This window comes from Anolis carolinensis, chromosome 6 (genome assembly GCF_035594765.1).
Source record: "Anolis carolinensis isolate JA03-04 chromosome 6, rAnoCar3.1.pri, whole genome shotgun sequence".
NCBI classification, from domain to species: Eukaryota; Metazoa; Chordata; class Lepidosauria; order Squamata; family Dactyloidae; genus Anolis; species Anolis carolinensis.
Window position 1 is genome coordinate 104,419,927 of NC_085846.1, and position 24,303 is coordinate 104,444,229.

The window sequence follows — 24,303 nt, forward strand, 5'->3', positions numbered from 1 at the left end:
GGCTTAGAAATTGAGATGAGCACCAACCGCCAGAGTGGGACACAACTAGACTTAATGTCAGGGGAAAACCTTTACCTAGAATGATCCTTCTGTTAAAAATATAAGACCATTCTAAATTGTTGTTATAAACTCAGGAGAAAGATATTCCCTATTACTCTACTCTATTGTTTTCACAAGTGAGTGGAGATTTATGGTAATGGAACTTTTCCAAACTTCCAATATGTTCTAGAAATCCTCTATTTTTTAGCCATTCCATCGTCAACAAAAATGTATACTCCTACTGCCTTAGGATCTACAATGAGTAAAGAAAGAGTTTTTGCCAGCTATCTACATTCAGATTCAGATTATGACCAACTCTTTAAAAAATCAAAGGGTGATAGAAAAGTCACAAGCCTCGATAGTGGAAGGGAAAAAAGTAGTCTGGAATTTAAACAGAAGGAATATGAATAAGGTAGATGTATCATTTTGTGCAGCTCATTTACCTAGGGTGGACCATGGGGAATCCATATGGTAAAATTATTACATATTTCTTTTGCCTTTAGCTGCACAGAGGAAATATAAAAACAAGGCCCAGATTTTCAGGGACTGCAGAAAAGAAGAGCCATGAAAGGGAAAGTAATATAGCACCAAAGATAGTGATTAATATAGTCTCAAACCAGACTCCTTCCACCACGATTACACAGGAGAGCTGCATTCCTTTGGGAGCCCTATATTTTTGAGGAAAGGACTCTTTGATTAATGAGAGCAATAAAAGTGGAATAAAGAACCACTCAAACTGGCAGCTCAATACTATAAATTGGTGTGAGAAGCACAAGTGCTAGTTGGAAACATAGCTGTTAAAGCACACACATTCCAGACACTGTTATTGGCCCCACAGCTACCCACAGTTGAGAGGCTTTTGAATGACCCACTGGGTTTGGCTTAAAGGGCTATCACCACTCCTCTTGGATCTGATCTGTTCAGCAGCAGAGTCTTAATAGTGTGCATCTAAAGTGGTAATGATATGGAATTTTTGCAAGGTTGATCACACAAAATATGACCCATATATCATTTTGTGTGTTTGTGATGTAAAACCAAACAGGACCTTTGACAAGTTTATTCTGGATTAATTTAAAATATGTATTTAATAGAGAGATTTGCAAAATGAAACTACCCAGATACACATGTATGAGCTTAAAAATGTTTGCCAAAAACCATCTCCCCCAAAATTGGGTCGATTTATACATTTAATTAATGTGACTATTGTACCTTAAATCTTATCAAAGAAGGAACCATCACCTTCTCTGAGGAGAGTGGCAAAAGGGAAGAGCTTAGTCCATCCTTGGAGAGCTTGAAAGAATTGCTAACCCTCTCTACTCTTCCTGTCATGGCGCTGCTTCTGGGGTTTGCTTTTTGCATGCTTGGGTGGGAAATAGTGCCAGTGACCAGGAATTACTCTCTGCCTGAGATAGCAGTGGTGCTTTCCCCTCTCCATGGAATGTCCCTCAATTTATCCATGGGTCATGTTAAAATCCATAATTTTGGTTTCCAAATCTGCTCTCAACCTATATATGAGGTTGACTTATTCATGAGTATATACGATAGTGTTGTGCTTTTGTATGGAATTGCTGTTTATTTTGTGTAGTTTTATTCATTTGTTGCATTTTCGTATTTTGTTCCCGCTAACGAAAATGGGGCGCCCATATGAACAGAATTTTCATCTGGCTTACGAAAAAAATTGAAAAATTTTGGACAATTGGCTGCAATGGGAGGGCTTCCGAGGCTCACCCCCCCCCCCCCCCGCTCAGTTTTTGCGCTAGAGGGGTGAAAATCACCACACATGGAGGGCATTTCGACCCCTTTAGCCCACCAACTTTTAACACATTTGGGCTATTATTATTATTATTATTATTATTATTATTATTATTATTATTATTATTTTCATGTCAAGAGCAACTTGAGTTGCTTCTGGAGTGAGAGAATTGGCCCTCTGCAAAGATGTTGCCCAGGGGATGTTTTTGATGTTTTTACCATCCTTGTGGGAGGCTTCTCTCATGTCCCCGCAAGGAGCTGGAGCTGATAGAGGGAGCTCATCCGCGCTCTCCCTGGGTGGGATTCGAAATTATTATTAACACCCACTGTTACACATCAGCTGTCATGGGGAACAGCCCCCTGTCAGTACCTGCTTATTGTTATGGGGTTGAAATGAAAGGAAAACAAAAGCTAGCACAATGACTGTGTGGCTTTAATTTTTGTGTCACCTCTCGTTTCCTACAAAAATGTCATCATTTGTTTTGTGTAGACAAACAGTCAAAATGAAATGATAGCATGAAGGAAACAAAGAAAAAAATTGCACACATCTAATATATGGCACTTAAACTTATCACCAGTTGATTAAAATAAAAATGTGGTGGTAGTTAAAATGTTGATTGAACAGTCTAAAATGGATTGTACAGGGTTCTGGGATGCTTGTATGGGCCAGGAAGGGATATTTTTGTATGTTTCCACACATTTGGGGATGGTCTTTTTCTGGATTTGGTAGTAAAAATGTCTGAAAATCATACCCAAATGATGGGGTTAGGGAGCATTTGGGGACTAATGAGGACTGAGGGTTTCATAAAAGTGGGATCCAAGGCCACTTGTTGCTCACAGGCTGCATAGTGACCCCATTGACCCAATTCTATGGAATTAGGAGGGAATTAGGGGACAAAGAATTGCAAGTTAGGAGACACTAGCTGGAAAACGGGGTAGAAACCCATTTTATAGTCACATTCCCATGCACATTCCTACCTTGCTGTCAACATCTTTTACATTGGAACAGTGGAAGATATATGGCTTTCCAGATCTTGGACTGTAGCTCCCTGCAAATGTAGTCAACATAAGCAATGGCACAGAATGCTGGGAATTGTAGCTCAACAACACCAGGAGGGCTGATGATTCGCATCAGTTTTAGTTGCTCCAAATTCAGATGTTTTTCAGGAAAGACAGAAAATTAAATATAGATATATTTTTGGTTAGAGCTCACAAATTCCCCAGGTAATAAAGTTATCTGCAGAATACTACTTGACAGCTACACCTACTTATAGGCATCAATTTTACAATGGCTGAAATAGAAAGTTTAGAAGTGGCAGCACTCATCTTTTTCTGTCTCCCCTAAGTCTTCATTATAACGGATCTGGATATTTCAGACTTAACTTTCACTCTGCCTTTTTGGCAGATGTGACAGGTGGCTGGGACATTGATACCATCAGCATTGCTCAGCCTATGATGGCAATGATATTTTTTTCCGGCAATTGTTAATTAAGTGAAATGCAGAAAGTGCAGTCCAATCAATTTTGCAGTGGTAATTTAAAATGAATAAGGTTTTTGTTTGTTTGTTTGAAAGAGGAAAGATAAGTGCAGGAGAAAGTTTGTTAAGCTACAGCCACGTCAAATTTGGCATGGGCTATTTTAATACTAAGGGTTTTTAATCCAAATCTGATTTTAATGGATGGAATGCTCATGCAAGATTCTTTGCTTAGGAAAAGTTGATTAGGGCAAACAGCAGGCAAGTGCAGACAAAGGTATATATGCAGCTTACGTATGCACAAAACTTTGTAAGTGAAGGCTTATAGTTATCAGATATCTTTCCCCCCTCTTCCAGATAGCTTGAAAATGCCACCATCCTATTTCAGAGAAAAGCAGTATATTACCAGCCAAAAGAACAAACATAAATGATCAGATATCAGTAGCAGCCGGGTGGCTTCTGTATTCTGTGGACAATTTATTTCAGTTTGAAATTTAAAGGAGCAATCCAAGGGGCTCAACCCTAGCCACTGAAATAGGTGAACACCAGACATGGTTGTCAGATATCTTCTTCACTTATACAAGAATAACCATGCATGGGGAGACTTTGGCAGTGAGGAGGCAGACAATTTGCAGAACACATTATGCAATTTGGGGGTGATAATAGGATGACAGTGCTTACACATTTTAGGGTGAGGGGAGGAAGGAGGGGAAAGGAATGTATCATCAAAAAAGAGGAGACACCAACTGGTGTTATAGGTGTAAGTATACATTCAAAAAGACTGCAATTATTGTAGGGAAGATTTTGCCTGTCTACATGAAAATCGTTGATAGGAGATCTCAGGACCCCTGCCTTCCCTTCATGTTATTCTTTAAATGAGACATGGGCCAGACAGCTTTTCAAACATATGATGTCTTCAAGTAGAGGGCTACAAGCCCTTTGAAGAAAGGATCACTATTGATAAAGTAGGACACATGACTACCTCAATAAAATGATGTCACTATTTGCAGGTTAGCACCTATAAATCCCCAAATGATTTTTTCAAAACCAAGCCAAACCAAACCTGTTTGCTTAAGCAAAGCCTTTGTCCATTTTGATAATTAGCCATTGTTCTGTTGTTCAGTTGCAAATTGCCCTGCGGTTGACTAAACCTCACTCCCTTCTGTTGGTTCTTGTTTAAAGGTAAGGAGCCAGAGGCAAAGTTCTGCATTCAGATTTAAAGATAATCCATAGTTTAAACAAGTGAGCAACAAACCTCTGAGGATGCCTGCCATAGATGTGGGCAAAACATCAGGAGAGAAAGCTTCTGGAACATGGCTATACAGCCTGAAAGACCCACAGCAACCCAGTGAATCCGGCCATGAAAGCCTTTGACAATACAACGAACTATTGCTTCTAATTGCAGCTGACAGGTGCTGTAACAAATCTTGTATTGGTTTGTGGGGATGGATTCTAATTCATGAGTCCCAAATCCAGCCAACCACAACCTGATCTGTAGTAACTTGTAAACCTGACCTTTGCATGACTCTGCTCTCTTCCATGGCTCTGTCAGCCAATCTGTTTATATTTTATCGTTCTTCTCTTACAGATTCAATCTACACGGCCATCTAATCCAGTTTCTGATCCCAGATTATCTGCTTTGAACTGGATTATATGAGTCTACACCGACATATAACCCAGTTCAAATCTGGGATAAGAAACTGGATTATATGGCAGGGTAGTTGAACCACAGTCCCCAAGTTTACTATTTGGTAGCAGTTAGCTTGCATTTCTGTCCCCACATTTACACAGACTCCACAGTTGAGATGAAGGCCTACAATGAACTCTTCATCTAGACTGAGTCTTTCCTATAACCTTTATGTCACTTGACATTTTAAAATTTGCTGGCCCACCTGTCAGATCTGACTCAAAACTCCATCTCAGTTCTGGTGTAAATGCTACAGAGACATGTCTTTCAACCTTTTGCATGCTCAGTTGCCCTTAGTCTAATGCTGAGATGCAGCAGGCAAATCAAAAGCAGCTGACAAGCATGGCCCACATTTCGAGAAAAGGCATACTGACTGCACCATTTAAGCAGCCATAGTAGCACATTCTGCTGTAGGTAATGAGTCAGTAAGTTCACATATTTTGACTCGGTCAATGAGACTGTAAAAGTAAATAGGGGAAAAAGTGTGCAACACCAGCCCAAGCTTGGAATGACTAAAAGGCTATTTTATTCTTTTCACCATATACATATCCCCTCGTGTATCAAGCAAATCCCTTTAGACTAATGTATATCAAGAAAGGCCCTTTTTTGGCACAAAGTCTGAGAACCTTAAAATGTCATGAAGAAATACAGTATTAATATTGCTTTTTTCTGTTTTGAGAGTCAACAACTGCCTTTTGCTATTTTAAATCGTGCATTTGTTTCTTTACTGTTTTGCCTGCTACTTTATTGCCTTTGGAAGTAATTGGGAAGTATTCAGAGCATAATGGTCAATAAATCATATAAGGAATGTAAAAGAAAAGCATCTTTGTTCTTTGTTAATCATTTGGTGAGTTGTAAAATCAGGGGCGGTTGGAAAGCAATAGAACAGGGGACGGGGGAGCCCTTAATTACAGTTTCATCATCTGATAATAGCAAATAGCATTTTAATTGAATAAGCCATGCATTTACATTTCAGGAGCTGAGATGGCAGAAACAAAATGCTGGCGAATGTTAGCAATATATAAAATTGAGACCTAAAAAGTGGAGCAGTGAGGTCTCATTCTAATCCATGCTTGGTCAGTCTCCCAGGCCCCTTCCACACATCTGTATAAAATCCACATTGAACTGGATTATATAGCAGTGTGGACTCAGATAACCCAGCTGAGTCCACACTGCAGATAATGTGGATTGTCTGCTTTGATATTCTGGTTTATATGACAGCCACTCAGTGTGGCCATTGTGACTTGATTTGAAGTAGTACTGGATTTACAAACAGGAACGTTGGTAGTGATACTGGTGCTGGTCAGTGACGATAATAAAGTTTTTGTATTTGTTGTACTGGATTTGAGCTTGGAAGATCCTGCCTAGAAAAAATTAAAACTTCAAAGTAGAAAGTAGCTCAGAGACAGTCAATAGGATTAGTTATACAAGTATACATTAATTAATGAAGTAGATGTGTTCTTGGCCATTGTTATTTTAATTGAAAACATGGTACCAGAGGCAGAATTAACATGGATGGGGGATCACCAAAAGTAGTCCAATATTAATCATGTATGCCTATTAAATGAAACAACCATGTCACACATCCCTTGAATCTCTAAACAAAACAAAAAATTACACATACCTCACAACCTCTGAGGATGTCTGCCATAGATGTGGGCGAAAAGTCAGGAGAGAATACTTCTGGAACATGGCCATACAGCCTGGAAAACATACAACAACCCAAAAAAATTGCACCTTCTAGAGACCACTTGCAGGCTTCTTCAAAAATGCAACCTGATATGACTTTTTCCTTCCATTTTTCTTATGGTTTCCATTTTGGAGGCCAGGCTTACAGAACCTTTTTTTTTTTTACTATGTTGTGTGGAGTAGATGAGGAAGAGTTTTGGCTTTCTCCTTTTTCTCTGTTCTGTTGTTCTCCACATACATTGCTCAGTAAGGGATCTTGAGATGACTGTTTTTTTCCTTGCCTTTTGGATGCAGACACACACTGGCAGAGTATGAACTAGGTTCGAATCTCACTTTCTTCCAGGTCAAGCTTTATTACATTCTTTATTGCAGACATAATCCTACCATGCAACACCAAAAGCTTGTGTTTCATTAGCCTTCCTTCACCATTCTTCCACTATCTGCTGGGGTTCAGTTCCAGGACATCTCCACAGATAACAAAATATGTAGATACTCAGGCTGCATTATATACAATGGCTAAGGGTCCAAACTGTAGAATTACTGCTGTTTGATATCACTTTAAATGGCAAGGGTCAATGCTATGGAATCATGGAACTTGTAGTTTTACAAGGTCTTTAGCCTTCTCTGCCAAAGAGTGCTGGTGCCTCACCAAACTACAATTCTCAGAATTACATAGCATTGAGCAGGTTAAGTGGTGTCAGACTGCATTAATTCTGTAGTGTAAATGAAGCCATAGTAAAATGGTATCCTTTAGATCAGTGGTTCTCAACCTGTGAGTCCCAGGTGTTTTGGCCTACAACTCCCAGCCAATTTACCAGCTTTTGGATTTCTGGGAGTTGAAGGCCAAAGCAACTGGGGAGCCACAGGTTGAGAACCACTGCCTTATATAAAATGGCAAAATTGACTACTTTTGGGATTGTTTCAAGCTGTGTGTGGTTGAATCCATGGATGCAGAATCTATGGAGACCACCTTTGTCTCTGTATAAAGACAATACATAAATAAAGTAAATAATACAGTGGGACAACTTTGCTAACTGAAAAAGGACACCCACTTCCATAAGGGACAGTTTTAGACTTATATGTTCCTAACAGAATTCTCTCCCATGTGTTCTGAAGAAACACATTAATTGTTGAGGAACTAATTGTCATGAAACTACACCAGGGACTGTCAGGACAGGGACATAATTTCTGGGGTAAAGAAAATAATTGTCTTTATCAAGGAGTCATTTTTTTTAGACTTTGAATTCTTAAGTTTATGAGATCATATGGCTTCTGGCTAGGAAGTAAAAAATGTTGGTGTGAGCTAGGTGTTAATATAAAAATGGTGCTCTGTAGAAAAGTGTGTTTTAGTCATTAATGTATTCACCATGCTGGTGAAGAGGACTATGTTGTGCCTGCCAGCCAAGTAGCTCTCAAAGTGGAGGAGAGTGTTTAAATAAAATGAGGCTACAACCCTAATTCAGCATGATAAACATGGTTGAATACACAAGGATTAAAATGTAGATGATCAGCATTCAACATTTGGGTTTTGCAGTTTCACTTTCCAGCATATTAAGAAGTTCTAAAATTTTCAACTTTTTGTTCCTGTTTATGAGAAAATGTGCACATTTTGCTAGTTTCCCATCCAAATAAAGGAATTAGAAAACTTTACCCACTCCTATTTTTAGGTACATTTTCCAGTCTTATGATTTTCCAACCTATGAGAACCTCGCCATACAATAGCTTTCACCGATGTAAAAGAGAAATTCCTCAGAGTGTCAGAAAAATGTGAAATCAAAATAGCCTGATTGCTGTTTTGACACATGGTGTAATCATTAAGTGGAGACTTTTGCAAGCATATGATTCTGAATTCCATTTCTCCCTGGCAATGTTGAACAGGGCTGAGGGTTTCCTTTTGAAACTGGGGGGTGTTTAAGAGATTAGGATTGGAAGGAACTTTGCATGTGTCAGTCCTTTTGAGAGACACCACACTGGGAATCTGAGAGCTTAAAATATTTTCCAGTTCTTCCTGCTATCAAAATATACTTGTTCCCTATATAAATCAAATCTCCCTGCGGCCCACCAAAAAACTTTATAAGTAACAACAGCTGGTCTAAAAGTATGGCTGGACTCTGAAATGTGGAAGATTTCTTAGCAGTTTTAAATAAATAGTTGGCTGATGATATACTCATTGAGACTGACGGGGTCAGGAATTGATTAAAAGACAACTCAGTTTGGCTAGTTGAATCATCTATCCATATGGAGAGGGGGGAATATCACCTGTGGAATGCACATAGCCTTAATTATCCAAGTCCACCTGGACTTCCAAACTTCCATCTCTTTTAAATTTCAGGAAAAATCCATCCATAAAATGCCCTCAAATATGAGACTTTATTGCATAAAGCATGCAAATTGGCATTGCAGCTGGACAGTTACCAAAGATCCCTATTGTACAACACTGTATGTATTCTGCTGCTGATCTGCTTCCTCCCTGTGTTTGTCTTGCCTCTTACTATTGATGGGTAAAACCCACCAATAGCTCCCAATGCCACAATATTACCATTGTTTACCTCGATGTGATGGGCCTCTTCCACTTCTGTGCTAGCATATCAGCAGTAGAGTGAAATCAAGGATGGGATTCTCCTCCTTTCCCCTTGATTATCTCAAATTGTCTGTTTCCTGTTTAATTTATATTTTATATTAGTTATATAGTTATAGTAATACTGTATACCCAGTGTTGCTTGGGTATTGGATCAGCCAAGCCTGCCTGCTTTCTCCCTTCTCCAGCTGTGTCAAGGCTCTGAAAAGGCCTACTTCACAATGTCTCCATTAGGCTTGGGCCGAAACTGCATTTAACAAAAAAAAATTACTTTTCGGTGGGCCGTTTTATATAATATACAGAAACAGAATGGAAAGGAGGGAGATGAAAAGCCCAGCAAAATGGATTCAAAGAGCCCGATTTTTTTTTTTGGTTGTGGAGAGGAAAGAGCTAAGTCCACAATATACCTGAGGCAGGGATTTGCCACATCTTTTTTCTCTCCCTGGCAGAAGTACCCTCTGTCCATTTTTTCTGGAAAATTCCCTCCTCCTCCATAGAGGACCCTGGGAACTCGCTTTCCCAGCAACACTTGCATAGGGTGGCCATTGAAAGTTCCTCTCAGAGCATGATGGGAGTTGAAGTTTTTTTCTCTCTGTTTCTCAGCCAATAAAAAGCCTGGTGGTATCCATGCCCTGATTGGCTGAGAATGGACACAACCGGCAACTACAATTCCCAGAACCCTCTCTTGCGGTTTGTGTTATTTTAAAAAATGTTATGGTTAAAACTTAAAATAATTCTAAAAAATCAGTATATTGGTGAATTATTTTGAAACTTTGCAGGCCAGCAGTTGTAAATAGGGTCTAAAACTGATGTATTTTTCATGCAGATAGGCCGTAAAATGGCTGAGGACTGAGCCTTTAAAGTTTCCCATTGCAGCCAATGGGCTGAATCTCTGCCAAATGAAAACAGAAACACCCCTCTCCTTTCAAGTAGCTTCCCGGTAAACAGAATGAGGGGCCAGCCAATAATGGAACCTGAAACAGCATGCCTTTTGGGTGAATTGCACACCTCTAGTGTCTATGACAATGCTCAGCTGTATAAAATCCACATTGAACTGGATGACATGGTGGTGTGGACTCAGATAATCCAGTTCAAAGCAGATACTGTGGATTATCTACCTTTAAATTCTTGGTTATATGACTGTGTGGAAGGACCCCTTCTTCCCTTTCTTTCCCTCATACACCTTTCCCACTTCTTTCCTTTCTCTTCATAGGAATGTGAAAGAAACATAGGAAACTTTCACATACTAATTCAGATTATGTGCAGTATAAATCACATTTTGAGTTACAACGCCAACATGGCTATAAGAATTTTTCTCAAGTTCTTGTCCATCTAGGTAAGCAGAAATAAGGCAACAATTCCAGAAGAAAACAGAAAATGGCTACAAAAAATGAAAAGGAGAGCATTTACAACAAGGTCTATGTACATATGAGAGAAGTAAAAATGGAAGTATGTATACAACATTTCTTTATAGTTTCCTGTTTGTGAAAATATACCAAGGCGAGTTGTTCTACATCTGATTTTTCCTACCTCCCCCCAATCTTAATAGCACATTTCCATAATTAGAGGAATTCTTGACCTCTTCAAAAGAGACATTTGTAACCATCTCTGTTCATTTTGTCTTCAAGAGAAATTCGCAACCACTGACAATGCAAACTTTCTTCCAAGAGGCACAGATTCCATTGTAAAGCATGTTTCTTCTTCTTCTTCTGTAATTTTCAATTAATCACAACAATACTTTATCCTCCCGCTCTCTGCACACACTCCCTTTAATTTTAAATTGTTGCTGGCACTAAAAGAAAAGATGCCACTCCAAATTAAATCAGAACATTCTGCATCAGGAAGCAATTGCTTAAGAAACAAGTCCTGGAGTATTTTTTGGATGTGCTGGGGGTGGCAGCAATAAAGCATTAGCGAAACTAGTTGATGTTCAGGTTAAAATGTGAGACAAAATCTAAGCATGCTTCACTATGAATGCCACTTACCATTTGGAAGATGTTCATAATAAGGATGAACATTGCTGGAGGATAAATGGGACAATGCCTGCTTTTCTTCTCATCATGAGACATTGATTCCCCCCCCTCCCCCAATACTGGAGTGGTTCGCCATATTTTACAAAACGGGAAAGTGTAACATGTTATATCTTTTTTAAATAAATGATTTTCAGAGCTAGAATAAAAAGGACAAATGAAAATCAGAAAAGGAAAAATAAAACAAAGAAAAAGGGGAGAGTTCATAAGATATGAATAAGGGCGCTTGTGTTGAAAAACACATTTTCTTGAAGCTGACATTTGTGAAATACCCAGTCCCGCAAAATCCAATCCTGGAGGTCACTTAATCATAGGATCACCATAAATTGAAATTGACCTGATTGCAAATAACAATAGCAATAGTCGTGCTGCTGAAAATGATGCAAGGAAACCAGCAATGGCATATCATATGCTGGAGGTAAGAACTTTTACTACTGTGGATGAATCCCTAAAAGGTTGTCTATCAGTGCTGAAATGGTCCATCTTGACCAAATGGTGAATTTTATACATATCTATAGGTGGTTCTCAGAGTTGAATACTTCTTTTAGAATCTAGCTTAGTGTGTGATACACAAATCTGTTCTCTTTTGGTAAGATGTGATTGGAGAAGGTTGAGCTGGGATGAAACTGGTTGGGTGAGTGATGCTGCAGTTCAAGGAGCTAATGTTTCTATGTTCTGAGAAGATTCGGCTCCATCTTTTGTCTCACTCTCAGGTTGGATACTCATTGTGTGAGATTTCCAGATGATTCTGGACCATCTTACTTCTGTTGCCAGTCTTTTTCAAACTTTCTCTAAGATGACCACCTGCCATTGTAATAGTGTTTCATCAGCCTAACTATAATAGTGTTTCATCTATGGCAAACTTGGTTACTTTGCTTACTTCAAAGGACCTCCTTATTGATACATCTTGGTGTTGGCATGTTGTTTTACTCAGAAGTGAATAGGATTCTTTCATGTGTAAGAGTTACATAACCATACAAGCAAATCCTCCAGAACAGGTCTAAACCAAGGAGGTTGCTGATAAAAGAATGCAGCATACAGTAGATGGTCTTTGCAGTTTAATAGAACTGACATTTTGAAATCTCCCTGCTCACTTAGGTAAGCCTTTAAGAAGTGGATTAATATGTTCCCCAGCTTTAATCACTGCAATTTTTTAGGAGTGGCATTTTCTATAAATTCAGGTTTTCAATTAACAAAATCTGGGACTCAGTTCAACAAAATATTACAATAATCCACCATAGTGATTAAGAAGGGTGGGCTGTTGGACTCAAAATAACTTTTTAAATCCTCCTAATGGCCGAATAGCAGTAGTTCGTGGATTGTGCTCTTCAATGTTTCTTCACATATGTCAAATCAGGACAAAATTTGGAGAAGGTTCATTTTATTTTATTATTTTCCTCTTTTGAAGCTGAGACTTCAGTAATTACATTTATTCCTCCAATGTCTCCTTGGAAAATTTTTCACATCTAACTTTTCAGACATCACTAGCATCTTTGGGAACTTACTGCTTGGAACAAGTAACTATTTTCTTTCTGAATCTTTCAGCTAAGCTGCTAAATCTATGGAAACATAGCATGTTTCAGCTAGAGACCTCATGGAAGACAGGATTAATAGTAACTCATTTTGCATGTTATAAATTTTCCCATGTCAAAGAAAACTGCACCAGACTCTTTGATCCAGATTCTTTGTGTTGTCCTTTCTCTGAAAGTCATTATTTATTTCTTATTTCTGTTGTGTGATGCTTTCATCTCAGGAACCTCTGCTGTGACTTAAACAAATTATTATACTAATTGCTCCCACATATAACCGCAAGTCATCTCTGGTTTTATCCTGTCACCTGCCTTTTCAATGAATACCTTCATTTTTGCAGTCAGGTGGGAATGTACTATGGAACATAGTTCCAGAAATCACATACAGATGTATGGGACCCATCTATAAAGAACAAGCACTTTGGAACACAGCCATGCTCACAGAAGAGCCAGTAATGGGCAGACTGTGAATGGGCTTTTTCTAAGAGCAGGATGAGAACTTTTCAAAGGCCCTGGAACTCAATATAAAAAGCCAATGTTCCTAAAAGGGGATACAAGGGTGTGTCAAAACATTTTGCCTCCTTTGTCATAAAAACATTATGAATGAACATGTAACAGCAGAAGTTGCTACAGATCATAGCCCGAACTATCCTCTACACAAAACTATCATTCAACATAGTCACCATCAATTTGTACACATTTGTGCCATCATTTAACACAAGCATCAAAATCATTTTGGAAAAATTCAGGGTTTTGCTTTATGACCTATGTTTTTAAAGCTGTTTTAATGTCATTTAATCTGAAATCACATCGGTTGTCTTTCAGAGGTCCAAAAAGACAATCTGCATGGTTTCAGATTCAATGACCTGAATGATGTTAAAACAGCTTTAAAATCATGGGTCAGAAAGCTAAATTCTGATTTTTTCCAATCAATTTATACATATCTGCACCATCATTTAACCCAGGTCTGGGTTAAACAATGCCTGTGTTAAACGATGGTGCAGCTGTGTACAAATTGATGGTGACTATGTTAAATGGTAGTCTTTGTGTAGAGGATAGTTCAGGCTATGATCTGCAGCAACTTCTGCTGTTACATGTTCATTCATAATGTTTTTATGACACAGGAGGTAAAACTTTTTGACACACCCTTATATAAAAGCACTTAGAGATACATGCACATTGTTCTTCCATATGATCAGAAACTCTAAACTATGCCCCCTAGTCATACTCAACATCTTGACATGTAGAATTGCTTATGCAAAACAGGCCCAGTTCAGACCTTTCATTGTGTCAAGATCAGGGGTGATGCAAATGCAGTGTAGTTGTGGATGGTGGACAAACTTCACAATACATTTGCTGCATCCATGGAAAGAGTTTGGCAAGAGGGTGTCACCACTGTCACATCTCTGGTACATATTTATGTCCTATGTAACATCAGTTGTGGGGTGTGCTCTCTTTCTTTGCATAGAAGACTTTGCCTCTTTTGACCTTGGGTGGCTTGATTTATGTACTTCATAGCCTCCAACTGTCTTGATTTGGCAAGGGCAGTCCAGCTTAATCTTTTACCACCTTATTGGTTCAACTGGTTTTAGTTTCTCTCTCCTCCTCCCACCACATTTTCCTTTAGTCCTTAGCTTACAATTTGTCATCAAATAACTCAGTGGAGGATGCAATCTTGGGCTTCCCAGTAGGCTTAGGCAAACGCAAACAGCAGCTTACCCTGAGGTTCTTTTAATGACCTTTGCCACCTTAACCAATTCAAAAGTTGTTTGGCCACTAATGTCCCAGTTTTCATCCGTGAAAGTTGGAGGGCATGTTCCTGTTTGAAGTACAACAGTTGAGGGGCCTTGAAATCATAAACTCCTTGAGACATTTCCCTCCTGTTGAGCTCCATGCCCAGTGCCCACTTCTAATGCAGCAGAAAGATGAAAGCAGTAATAACAATGATAAATTAAAGGTTTGCATAAAAGCTGGCAGTGGGAGGCATGCTCCATGACATAGTTAGTTCCCCTCCCCAACTTTATTAAATTTGATTTTGTTGATGTGGATTCAAGTTATTTTAAGTAGCAGCGATAAAACAGGGGCTATTAATCATCACAAAAATATGGTTCTGGCAATATAAATAACCTCAATTTCTACTTAACAGCTAAGATGCCCCCCCCCCAAAGCCAGCTTGCCTGCTCTGCTCTGAACATATCTCCCTGTGCTCTTTTTCTAGTGAGAAGATTGGTAGTGCTTTTTGTTTAATTAAGTGACAAAATAAATTGACCAAGGCGACCAAGAAGTGTTTTGATCCCGATTATTGGAATGGAAACTATACTCAGCTTTCCTAGTAACTTAGAGGCCAGCATCTTTCTCCATTAGACCTGACAAATACAATTTGCACTGAAACTCCTGATATGGCTTGTCACTACCAACAGACCCGCACATACATGGCCAGAGGTTACAGCATACTGTTTCATTAAGCAGCAACTATGAATCTCTCAGTTCATAGGAAAGGCCCATCCATCTCCTTGCGTGGAGCTGTCATTCCTACCATAACTGTAATGCTATTATACAAAGGGCCAAGTCCTGTGCTCATGCCAGATGCTGTTAAGAATTCAATCCATCCTATCTGTGAACACTGACTCCTTCAAACAGCGAGCGATGGTGAGTGAATTACATGTTGAGCAGTAAAGGTTGTGGGTTTTTTTCTTTTTGACATTTAATTATGCAGCCAAAAGAGAACATTCTGCCAGGATTTTTATACATATACAACAACTAGGAAACATTCAAATATAAAAGGGCAATAGAAGATCAGCAGCTGAGTAAATGTTTGGCATTCTAATCGTGACCATGACAAAATCCCTAGATATTGAGAAAGAACATTTACAATTTTCAGCCAGGGGTGAAATGTCTTGACTCTTATTTTGTTATAAAGAGAAGAGACTAAAGCTACAATCCCATTGAGAACTTACATCTTCATATTTGAGAAATAAAATTGTGCATTTGCACAATGTCCGTATCTAAAAGATGACTGCTATTATACTACTACATTGCAGAGCCAGCCAAGAGCCCAATGCGCATCGGTGTCTGATCAACAACAGGGCTGGTGTGCCACAGGTCCTGCAACACATTGGGTACTAATACACATCAGACACTCTTACTGGTATCCCATTATGTATCTTTGCTATTTGATAAAGGGATTTCTTAGTACCTCTACTATGTAAGTACTAGGCATACATAAAGTTATATAATGTAACAAGACTTATTAGAATCCAGGGAACCTTTTTTCACTTGGTGCAGCTTCCATGCTTTTGCACATGCGTGCAACTCCTCTGTGATCTAAATTACTTTAATACTTCACTATACCACACTGCTAGTGATCCCTGTAATTCATAATGCAAAAATTCACCCCATTTGTTTGCTTCACTTTCAAATATTTTAAACATCAAATTGTTACCTTCCAAAAACATTAGCAAATTTGTATACATCTTGGAAGCAGGTGGGTTTAAGGGTTATACTGTTAGAGGGCATTTAGGAGTTCTGACTTCAAGTCCCCACTTAATCTTGGTACTTGAAATGCAATCTTGGACCAATGTCTCACTCTCAGCCTTACCTATTCTATGGGATAAAGGACAAAGTTGTGAGGTAAAAAGAGAAAAAAAATAGCAGTGGAAAATTTTGAAAAAAAAATAGGAAATATTTGAAAAATGGTTTTGAAATTACAACATACCCAGAATTTTTGAGTGAGAATCTCCACAGTTTGGGCTTTGTGAACTTTGTGCAAAGTCCACTTGAGGTGTGCATGCATGCAGAAAACAATCACTTCTTCAGAAAATACAATGTTTGCAATCCATGCAAAAAACAAGACAATGCTGTATATTGAAGTTTTGTTTCATCTACAGAAAAACTACATGCATTTCTGGTACAGAATAAGTTCTAAATTGTAAATAGTTTCAACACCTGCAGAGGTTTTAATTACTTTCTTGTAGTGAGAGTGAACAATGATAACATTTTTCATTCTTGTTTGTGAGAACAAAATTTATCTAGATTCCTATAGCAGAACCATGCATGTTACTTTAAGCTCATTTGATCAAAAGCACAATGTGATTATAACCTGTAAAAAAAGAAGGAAGGGACCCACCAGAAGTTTTTAAAACATAGATAGATTTGTATGGGAGAACATGGTCCTTCATGTAATGCTGAAGCCATCCATAATGAAACAGTGATAGAATAATGCTCCGAAGATGCATTTCTGAATGGCTTCAACTTTTCATTGTATTCATTTTTCTTAATGATACTGGATATACTCATGTATAAGTCTAAAAAATATTTAAAAAATACCCCCCTCCCAAATAACCCCTGGGTTGAATTATCTATGGATCAATGTAAGTACTTTAACTTAACTTTTATATAAAAAGAAAACCATTCCAATTTTTTTTTAGTAAAGTGGTGAAAGATGAGAGTTTAGTCCATCCTAGGAGTACCTAAAACAGTGGTTCGCAACCTGTGGGCCGTGGCTCAGCAGTGGGTCATGAGAATGAAAATCCAGTCCATGAACCTTCTTCCTCTTATTTATTTTATTAATGTTATTTCTACTTCTTTCTGCAGAGCTGACCATTGCATTGAATAGACCACATTGGCTCTAAGTTTATTAAATATGATTTTCTGTGGGCAAGCAGAAGGCAACTACGAGATGGCATATGTTCTGGTCTATTTAATGCAGTTTTCTGAATCAGCACCCCAGATAACCATACCAAATCTAAAGTTGACCAAAAACCGATTCATAACCCTTTTGGTACTAATGTTGGCAAGTGGTCCCTGGTCAAGTGGTCCCTGGTCAAAGTGGTCCCTGTTCAAGTGGGCCCTAGTAAAAGTGGTCCCTGGTCAAGTGGTCCCTGGTCAAAGTAGTCTCTAGTGGGTCTTAGTCAAATAAATGTTGGGAACCACTGACCTAAAAGAATATCCAATCCCCTCTAGATTTTTCTGATTGTGCTCTTTGTGGGATGACCTTTGACTTATTCATATCAAGATCACAAATTTGGCCCCAAAACCTCCCCACAGCTTATACTTGAGATAGTTATGTAAAAATATATAGAGTGGCTTCCCAAGTTTTATCATTCTTGAAACTCTCAAGCTTTTTCTATTTCTGCTTTGAAGACCTTGGCAAATCTGGGTGGATTTTTGCCAAACAAACAAATAAACCTGAAACGCATTCTCCCACACCCCATAGCCTACATAGAAATAAAGGAATTATAATGTGATCCTAAAGGATGATACTGGATGATGAAATCATGGGTTTTCCTCATCATGAGAATCATTATACAATACTGAACAAATCACCTATTGGCATTAAAAAGAACAAGAAATCAGTAAACACTGAAGGAAGTGTCTTGTCGGCCGGCCCATTTTCTAACTTTCCTGCTGGCTGGATTTAAATTCTTTGCAATCTTGACAAGCCTTTAATACAGTTTCATTGTTGATCATGAGCTTGAAAAATGCAGCAAAAGAAAAATCTGAACTGATCCAACCTCAGGCTCACTGCTGGTGTCGAGAGCAATGGAACAAAAATGTCACTTGCTGTTAGCTATGGGTAATTATAAAAGATTTGACTGGAAACTGCTGTGTTGCTACTAGATTTTTGTGGGGATTTGTTTAATTAAAATGCTGTTATTTGCATGATTAATGCTTCATAGCTCAAACTGAATTTACCACATGTTTTCTTTTCTTTCCCATAATTCAGTGGAAAGATCTCCCTCTCAAGCCATGTAACAAATTGGAATGTTACATGGAAACTATAGATGTTGTTGTCCAGCCATTCATTTGCCGGTGAATTTGGTGCAATTGTACAACCCTGCTGAATTTTGTTTCATGTGATCAGTATCCTGAAACTATGAGAAGATGTATCCCAAATCATTGCTGTTAGAGATTCTCATAGGAGCTTTTCACACTATACAGTCATGGTGCCATCATTCTACTTTAGCTGCTATGGAATTTGGGACAATACTGATATTACAGACTAAGCTAAACCAAAAATACTGTTTTTCATCGATCCTAAGACACATTTTCCACCGTATAAATGTTTCAAAAAATGTGGTGGGTCTTTAAATCACGAGTCCTTCTCCTCAGTATAGTCAATAATTCTACTCTTGTTCAGGACAATCTGGAATCTTTAATCACTACAGGTAGGAAGGGCTTTCATTAGTTTTATTCTGAAAGGCACATGGTATATGCAACCATTAAGTAAAAGGCATGCAGTGTGATTTGACAAATCCAAATAGTCTAGTCTGAGCTATGTTTGTGACTTTTGGCTAATTCTATTATTTACCTTGGCTACTTAGGTAAAGTAAACGACTCTTGCTGTGTTTCAGTGACGCTGCATACTATGACCTGTGTTAGCTCCAAGCAAAAAACCTTCTGTCATAAGGAATTCTGCATTACGGGCTCAGTCTAATGGAAAGTGCACGCCCCATTGGAATGAATGCAACAGTTGCAGAAAACAATCAGGTGAAGCATTCTCCATTCAAAGAATGCTATAAAAAGTGTATTCTTGAGTCAAGACATGGCAGTGTGTGATCTGACTTCAAAATTCAGATTCCAATATGGAATCTGAAACATTAACAGTGATCTAATGGAAACACATCCAAGGTTGAGGCAAAAAAGAAGACCAACTAACATTTTGAAGGATTTCTGGAATGAAGACTGGTACTGATAATTAAGTGCTGTCTTAATATTTTGTCATTTGAGTCTACCTCAGCTGAACATAAACTGCAATACAGTAGAGTCTCATTTATCCAACATAAACGGGCCAGCAGAACGTTGGATAAGCGAATATGTTGGATAATAAGGAGGGATTAAGGAAAAGCCTATTAAACATCAAATTAGGTTATGATTTTACAAAGTAAGCACCAAAACATCATGTTATACAACAAATTTGACAGAAAAAGTAGTTCAATATGCAGTAATGCTAAGTAGTAATTACTGCATTTATGAATTTAGCACCAAAATATCACGATGTATTGAAAACATTGACTATAAAAATGCGTTGGATAATCCAGAACATTGGATAAGTGAGTGTTGGATAATGAGACTCTACTGTAGTTTAGATGAAGAATGGAAAGTGGTTTTGATACACTGGACAGTTTCTTTGTAAGACCTTGGTTCATGTACGCATAGGACATTTCAAGAAACAAAGGTCCAATCTTATTGATTTAGCCATTCACAGAGAGCAGTGAACAATATACAAAGTTGTGTGGGAGACGGAAAGTGGTAACCACATTACCAACCTTATAATAGCTCAGTGATTCTCAACCTGTGGGTCCCCAGGTGTTTTGGCCTATAACTCCCAGAAATTTCAGCCAGTTTACCAGCTGTTAGGATTTCTGGGAGTTGAAGGCCAGAACATCTGGGGACCCACAGGCTGAGAACCAATGTAATAGTTGTTGCTTCCACTTTTAATATGTATATGCATACACACATTGTGACTGTATGGGATCAAAAGAAGAATGAAGCTTAGTTAGTGCCATTGCTAACATTGCCTTATCTCCAGTAAATAGTTCAAGTATTTCTTCTTCCCCTTGAGAGCTTCAGTAAAATGGATCTCTTCCCACCACCATTCCTATGGCCATGATTATGGTACAGGATTTTGAAAACCTTTTGTAGAGCTTTAAATTTTAAAAGTCACACTGTAGCTTAGTTTGTGGTGGCAGGGCTCCTTGAGAGATTGCATGACACCATTCTTTGAAAACATAAGTCAAAGCGTTTGTAAAATGCACATTATTTTGTATTCGCTTTATATTGAATATTGTTAATATAAATGTAAAAAATTTCAATTATTATTTTAAAACGAAAACATAAGTCTTCCTGGGACTATTTTTCTTTTCTCTGATAATTCATCTGAGAGAGACTCTCCTAATTCATTTAGACTTTTGCTTCAGGCAACCTCTGGTGACAACACAAACTGCTCCAAGTTCCCTTTTCTGAGCCAAAAGCTTGGAATATACACTTTTTGAAAATCAGCCAGTAAGTCAATAAATAGACCCAAGGATGTACAGGAAAAACCTCCCTAAAAGATATTTTCATCAGGCTTTAAAATTGCTCCAAAGAATAAGAACTCTTGCTTTAAACTTTGGGCTAAATCCAATTTTATTCCCAACTGGACCAACTGAAATGAATAAAGCTTGTTAAGTTACCACTTAGATAAATTCTATTGATTCTAATGGCTCTGTTACAGTTGTGGGTAAAATTGGATTTAGTCTTTGCTTTCAGTGATCTCTCAGGCAAATCAAACATTTCCACATTGCCATTAATGCAGACAAAATTGGACAAATATAGAGAAGGGAAGGGAACTGTTGTGGAACTTTGAGAAAGCATGTGATTCACATTTTGTGTACTATGGAATACAGGTTGAGTCTCTTTGATCCAAAGTATTCAGGGGTTTGCAAACCAAGTTGCCATTCTGCTCACCCTTCTTCAAACTGATTTATCATTGGTAGAGAGAATGGCAGGATCAATGACATGAATGGAAAAGGAGGAAAGGAGGAGGAGGAGGCATATGGTGATGATGATGAGAAACTGGGACAATATGAATGCACAAAGAGTGGGCAGGTAGAAGTAGGGAGGGTGCATATCAACCCTGTTCCCCCTTACACTTCCTGCCTGAGAATTCCTTTGAATGACTGTCCAGTGGAAACGTGCCCCAGACCAACCCACTTTACCTTAGCAGACGAGGCCAAGCACAGACTGGGAGGCAAAAAGGCAGCAATGGTTTCCTCTTGGTGGAAACTCTTGGTTCACAAAGTTTCAGTGGCACCAATGATAACAACAAAGAGGAGATCTCCAACTGGGTTGTTGTGTGTTTTCCAGGCTGTATGGCCAGATTTCCAACTACTATTTCTCTTTGGCAGTAAAGTATGCAAACTAGGAGTTCTTCAATTCTTGTAGACTTCTTCTCTTCATATGTCCATTTAAATGCACATTTCTCCAAAATTAGAGACAGCAACTTACTGAACACCAGAACATGTTTGTTTATTTATTTATTTATTTATTTATTTACAGTATTTATATTCTGCTCTTCTCACCCCGAAGGGGACTCAGGGCGGATCACATTGCACACATATAAGGCAAACATTCAATGACTTAACATAGAACACAGACAGAGACAAACACAGGCTCCGAGCTGGCCTCGAACTCATGACCTCTTGGTCAGAGTGATTTGTTGCAGCTGGCTGCTCACCAGCCTATGCTACAGCCTGGCGTAATGTTAATAGGACCCTGATCTATTGGCCATTCTGGCAGGGCAGATCTGTGAACCATAGCCAAAAATGACTTTTCCAATATATTTTCTAACATTGTCATATAATCTGCATAGTGTGCCGTCTTTCAGCATGTGTGTTGATGTAACAATTAACATGAAGGTTAATTGAGAAGTATAGGTTTAATTCCCATATTACAGTCTTAGCCAAAAAGAGATGCATAACCCTTGCTGACATTAGATCCAATGAAATCTAGTGAATAAATACATAATGTTTATTTGAAGTCCCACTATTTTAAATTTAAATCTTATTCAATCTAGTTACAACCCAAAGAAGATAGTTAGATTTACATCGAAATAAGGTTCGGGATTGTGCTGTATATGGATAAGTAGTTGTGGTCTGGATGAGTAGAACATTTGTGCATACACATTTTTATTCAATCTCTCTCTTTACAGCCCCACCAAACCCATGGAACAGGTGTTATGTGGGCTTGCAGATCTGAAGAGGCTGAAAAGTATGTTATTGAGAAAGCTATCCACTTTTAGTCCCATTTTTGACAGAAATTGACTTTCTACCTCATCACAAAGGGTTAAAATCAGTGGTATGGGCTGATTTTAGTCCAGGTCACCCATGGAGCCGGATGGGTCTCATCAGATGAAGGCTCTGTGAGTGAAGGAAGATGGAACCGCACATGTCACTGCCAGGGCAACACGGGAGGGCTCTCGTGTTGCCATAGAATCCATGGGGAGAAGCCTTGCGCTCATTGTTCCCCTATATGATTGCCCTCACCTGGATCCAGGTGATGCAGGGAATGGAGTACCCTCTCCACACCCCCCCCCCCCAATGAAGTGGAGAGACACTGGCAGCCATCTAATGAGTTCATAAAAGCTTCTGGCTTGGATGAAATCCACTGAATTATGGATATCTAATTTTCTTATCTTGATCATTTAAGTAAGGAGGCATGTGCTCAGGAATTTTTTCAGAAACATCTGATTAGGGACCTGATAAACCAATTGATTGGAAGTTAGCCATAGGGTCATGCTGGAAGACGTAGAGATCTCTAGAGATGTGTTCTCTCAGGTTTTAAAAAAATGATTTTTATTTGTATTTGTATTTGACAGGAGTCCTATTTCCTTAACCCTTGCAAAAGCAGAGTAAGGGCCCTTCGAGACAGGCCCTATGTCCCAGGATATGATCACACATCTTCCACTTTAAACTGGATTATATGAGTCCACACTGCTAGATAATCTGGGATAAACAGAAAAACTGTGATGAAATTATGGGATATAGGTCCTGTCTGGAAGGGCCCTCACTCTACTGTACTTCATTAAAATAACAAAAACCAATAAAATGCAAACTAAAATAAATAATTAAAACAAGAAACAGCCCATTTATCAAACAACAGATTCAAAGACTAGAAAACTAAGTTTTCATTAACTTTTTACTTTTACAGATACTTTGGTCCTTAATGGTTTGTGTTCTTTTCTTTCTTAGGTATTGGTGTTGACTAAATCAATATGGCAGTATTATATGAAGAGGCGACCAATGCATTCTATCACTCTCACAACCACTCCCTAATGGAAAGGTCAGCTGGGCTTAACTGAATACAACACATTCTAAACATGCAGCCAGAAAAAAAATTAAACCATCTATCACAATTATTCTTCTGACTCCCATTTTGTTAAGCTTTCTGGATTTGTACTCCCACGAGAGAAACCTGGCATATTTCAGCTCAAGTAAATCAAGTCTGTGTCATAGGTGATATAATTCTTTGTCAGCTGGAAAGTGTTGAGAAATGATTTAAATTACCCTCCTAAAATATTTTATAGTCAGTCTAAACTTATTAGGAAGATATCTTGCTGTTGGCACAATTAGGTGCTGCTGTTAGGATTTTTTTTTTAGTCAATGAAGAGTCTTGTTTCTTTTTGAGACTAAATTTATGATCTCATAAGACGGGAAAATTGTCTGTCCTACAACACTTTGACCTCACTTGAGGCACACAGCCTGCTGGATCCCATCACACATTGATCTACTTCTGGCAGGGCTCTGTAAAAGGCAGCACCGGCAATACAAGAGGCTTCTTGTGTTGCATAGGAAACAATGGGGAGAAGTCAGGTGGCGACACTTCCCCCATGGGCTAAGATAGGAATGATTCAGGGTGCCAGGTTCCCACACCTCCGATGCATTTGCCATGAGCAATTGAGAATTCCCCTATTATTGCCCAGATCGTGGATTTCCATGTGATGAGGTGGTTAGACAACCTCATTGATATCTTTGGGCCTGTTTCAA

The 24,303-nt window shown here is 38.6% G+C and overlaps 1 long non-coding RNA gene across 1 annotated transcript in view; it reads left to right on the top strand.

Moving 5' to 3' along the window:
• Window positions 1-23,675, top strand: part of LOC134300028 (uncharacterized) — a 31,560-nt gene extending 7,885 nt beyond the window's left edge. Inside the window, exons 3-5 of the long non-coding RNA XR_010007290.1 lie at window positions 19,132-19,267; window positions 22,470-22,528; window positions 23,509-23,675. This is a non-coding gene — a long non-coding RNA (uncharacterized LOC134300028). The remainder of the gene's footprint in view (window positions 1-19,131; window positions 19,268-22,469; window positions 22,529-23,508) is intronic.
• The last annotated feature ends 628 nt before the right edge of the window (window positions 23,676-24,303 follow it).